Here is a 4,127-nt window from a genome sequence, read left to right on the forward strand (position 1 = left end):
GAATGTAAATTGATACAGCCACTATGGATAAGAGTATGGAGGTTCCTTAAAAAACTAAAAATAGAACTACCATATGACCCAGCAATCCCACTACTTGGCATATACCCTGAGAGAACCATAATTCAAAAAGAGTCATGTACCACAATGTTCATTGTAGTTGGGTCTTATTTTTCATTTTTTTATCCACTCTGACAGTCTCTTTATTTTAGTTGATATATTTTGATCATTGATGTTTAAAGTTGTAATTGATATAGTTAGATTAATTTTGGCCATATTTATTACTTTTTTTTGTTGCTTTGGTTTTTTGTTTCTTTTTTGTCTTCCACTCTTTTTCTACCCTCTCTGGTTTTAATTCAGCATTTTGTATGATTTAATCTTTCTTAGCATATCAATTGTACTTTTATTACTTTTAGCAGTTGTCCTTGAGTTTGCAATGTGCATTCACAACGAATCAATGTCTATTTTCAAATAATACTATGCCACTTCTTGGGTAGTGCAAGTACCTTAAAACCCATTCCTCCCTTCTATCCTATAACATTGCTATTATTCATTTCACCTATCCATAATCTATAATCACCAAATATATTGTTGGTATTATTTTGAGCAAAGTGTTTTCTGTTATATCAATTAAGAATAAGAAAAATAATTTATTTTACCTTTATTTATTCCTTCTCTAATACTGTTCTTGACATAGATGCAAGCTTTTGATCTATATTTTCCTTCTTTCTGAAGATTATCTTTTAACATTTCTTGCCAGCCAGGTCTAGTGCTGCCAAATTTCCAAAATTTTTGTTTGTCTGAGAAAGTCCTTATTTCTCCTTCACTTGTGAAGGATAATTTTGCTGAATATAGAATTTTAGGTTAGGGTCTCTATCTTTTAACTCTTTAAATATTTTATTCCTCTCTTCTTTCTTGTATGATTTCTGAAGAGAAGTCAAACCTAATTCTTTTCCTTGCTCTTCTATATGTAAGGTTTCCCTCACTCTGGCTTCTTTCAAGATTTTCTCTGTCTTTGATTTTCTGAAGTTTGAATATGATATGTCTAGGTATAGCTTTTTAAAGAATATATTGTGTTTGATCTTCTCTAAGCTTCCTGGATTTATGGTTTTGTGTCTATTCTTAATATTGAAAAATTCCTAGTCATCATTTCTTCAATATTTCTTCTGTTCCTTTTCCTTTTCTCCTCTGGCATTTCCATTACTTATATGTTATACCTTTTGTAATTGTGCTACTGTTCTCAGATATATGTTCCACTTAAAAGAAAGAAATTTATTTTATTTATTTTCTTTACATTTTTTGGTTGCATTCAGTCTTACTTGCGACACATGTGGTCTTCTCAGGCGTGCGGGATTTTTGTTGCAGCATGCGTGCTTCTCTCTAGTTGTGGCATGTGGGTTTTCTCTTCTCTAGTTGTGGCACGGGGTCCAGGGTGCGTTGGCTCTGTAGTTTGCTGCACATGGGCTCTCTCACTGAGGTGCAAAAGCTCAGTAGTCATGGTGCGTGGGCTTAGTTGCCCCACGGTATGTGGGATCTTAGTTCCCCAACCAGGAATTGAACTCACGTCCCCTGCATTGGAAGGCAGATCCTTTACCACTGGACCACCAGGGAAGTCCCTATGTTCCACCCTTTTTATTCTTCTTTCTCTTGGCATTTCAATTTTGAATTTTCTACTGACATTTATTCTTTTCTTTTCCAGTTATTCTTCCCAGTCTACTGATGAGATAAAGCATTAATTTTTTGTTACAGTGTTATTTTTGGTTTCTACTACTTTTTTATTCTTTCTTAGAGTTTTCATCTCTTTACTTGCATTGTCCATCTGTTCTTGCATGTTGCCCACTTTTTTCATTATAGCTCTGAGCATATTAATCATAGTTGTTTTAAAATTCACTGTCTGAAAATTCCAACATCTTTTTCTTATCTGAGTCTAGTTCTGAGGCTTTCTCTGTCTCCTTACACTGTGTTGATCTTTGTACACCTTGTAATTTTTTTCTGAAAACTGGACATATATTGAGGAAATGGAACTCAGGTAAACATGTCTTAAGTGTGAGGCTTTATGTTTATCTGACTAGAAGTCAGGCTGTGTTTATTGTTTGCTGTTGCTGTAGCTATCAGAGGGTAAAAGTTCCTCTGGTGTTTTTGTTATCTTCCCTGTGTATTGGGTTCCCCTAGAGACTTAAAAAATAAGGTTTAAGATGTACAGTTCTTTCAATTGTATTCCCCTGTTAGTATACAAGACTTCTGTTGATGTGGTCACAAGATTTGAGAGGAGGGGAAGCATTTTTATAGCCCCATGATTGGGTCTTTGTATTTTAGTGATCCTATATCCCCTGGGCTGTAACCTTCACATGTGCTTCACAGGGTTTTTCCTTCCTTAGATGAGATAGGCAGGCTAGAAAGGGCTGGAGTTGGGTATTTCCCTTCTGCCATATGGAAAGTTAGAGGGGGTTGTTTATGCTCTGGTAAATCGCCAGCTGGTTAGTCTCTGGTAAAATAATTTCTCTTGAAGGGAAGGCAGAAAAGAAAAAAAAGAGAACGCTCTGGGTATATTTCAAAATGGCCACTTCTCCTTCTTCTTGCCGTAAATATGAGGTGATTTTCCTCTGATCTTCACTGTAAGAACCCAGTGTCTCCTGGAGATAAAGCTCATGAAAGTGTGGGGGCCTCTCTAAGATTAGGTCCCCTGGAATTTTTAACTCTTGAACTTGTTCACATGAAGCCTCCAGAAATTTATCAGTTATAGCATGTTTTCTTACTCTACTGCTGATCCCTGTGAAAGTTTCTGCTCCTATGTTTTTCTCCAGTAGGTTATGATATTTTGTATCTGCCTGCCTAACTCTGAATTTTTTGAACAATGTTTTATCCTGTGACCTCAGTTCTCTGATTGATCTAAGAATAGATGTTGATTATCAAGTCTCTTCTTGTGAGGACAGCAGTAATAGCTTCTATGTTCCTTATATTCAGAATCAGAAACTGAAACTTCTCCACTCTTGAAAGATAGTTTTTTGGGGTATAGGATTTTTGTTTTTAGTTTTTAAATTTCAGTACTTTGAACACATCATCTCACAATCTTCTGGCCTCTTTGATTTCTAATGATAATCAGTTGTTAACCTCATTGAGGATTCCTTGTGCATTGTAAGTCAGTTCTCTCTCATTGCTTTCAAAATTCTATCTTTGGTTTTCAATAATTTGATTATGATATGTCTTGTGTGGCTGTCTTTCAGTTTATTCTACTTGGATTTTTTGAGCTCCTTGGTTATGTAGATTTATGTATTTTATTAAATTCGGGAAGTTTTCAACCATTATTTTTCCCAAATTCTTTCTGCCTCTTTCTCTCTCCCTTCTCCTTCTGGGAATCTCAGTGTGCATGCGTTGGTATGCTTGATGGTATCCCAAAGGTATCTGAGGTTTTGTTAATTTTGCTTCACTTTTTTTTCTGTCTTTTCCTCAGATTAGATGGTTTTATTTGTCCTATCTTCAACTGATTCTTTATTCTGATTATTCAAATATATTATTGAACTCCTCTAACCGAAATTCTCATTTCATTTGTAGTTTTTAGCTCCATAATTTCTAGTTGGTTTCCTTTTTTAATTGAAGTATTGTTGATTATATTATATTAGTTTCAGATGTACAACATAGTGATTCAATATTTTTATAGATTATACTCCATTTAAAGTTATTACAAAATAATGGCTATATTTCCCCGTGCTGTGTAATATATCCCTGTAGCTTATTCATTTTATAAATAGTAGTGTGTATCTCTTAATCTCCTTCATGTAATTACCCCTCCCTGCTTGCCTCTCCCTACTGGTAACCATTGTTTTTACTTTATATCTGTGAGTCTGTTTCTGTTTCTCCATATTCATTCACTTGTTTTATTATATAGATTCCACATATAAGTGATAGAATACAGCAGTAGTCTTTCTCTGCTTGGCATTTCAATAAGCATAATACCCTCTAGGTTCATCCACATTGTTGCAAATAGCAAAATTTTATTATTTTTTATTGTTGAGTAATATTTCATTGTATGTATATATATATATATATATATATATATATATATACCACATATTATTTACCCATTTCACTGTTGATGGACATTTAGGTTGCTTCCATGTTCTGGCTATTGT

Source organism: Physeter macrocephalus, chromosome 9 (assembly GCF_002837175.3).
Source record: "Physeter macrocephalus isolate SW-GA chromosome 9, ASM283717v5, whole genome shotgun sequence".
Lineage (NCBI taxonomy): Eukaryota > Metazoa > Chordata > Mammalia > Artiodactyla > Physeteridae > Physeter > Physeter macrocephalus.